Below are 344 nucleotides of genomic sequence, written 5' to 3' on the forward strand. Positions count from 1 at the left end.
TGTATATAACATACAAGTTTCATAGGAAATCGTAATAAAGCATATTTTAGTTTACTATAGGGCTGTCAAAAAAAATTCGAATTTCGAATATTAGTTTAATTTAAAATAAAAATCCACATTCGAATGCGTTAAGGAGGCAGCCTTATCAGTGGCGCACGAGATGCGATGACGATGTAAGTGTCATTGCATTACAATGTTTTTGTTAGCCTATCCAGTTGAAGCCACTAGATGCAGCGCTGCTGCGCTGTTAATTACAAATATTGCGGGAAAAGAGAACATCAATGCGGAGAAGATCTTGTTTACGTCAAAACTGAAACCAAGCCGTTCACACAGAATGCATATTT

General features: G+C 36.3%; 1 protein-coding gene across 5 annotated transcripts in view; it reads right to left on the minus strand.

The window, feature by feature from the left end:
* Positions 1–344, minus strand: part of LOC107716709 (membrane-associated guanylate kinase, WW and PDZ domain-containing protein 2-like) — a 98228-nt gene that overhangs the window by 40709 nt on the left and 57175 nt on the right. The gene's annotated exons all lie outside the window — the stretch shown is intronic.

The sequence above is a fragment of the Sinocyclocheilus rhinocerous genome, unplaced genomic scaffold (assembly GCF_001515625.1).
Source record: "Sinocyclocheilus rhinocerous isolate Xijiao unplaced genomic scaffold, SAMN03320098_v1.1 scaffold1201, whole genome shotgun sequence".
Classification (NCBI taxonomy): domain Eukaryota; kingdom Metazoa; phylum Chordata; class Actinopteri; order Cypriniformes; family Cyprinidae; genus Sinocyclocheilus; species Sinocyclocheilus rhinocerous.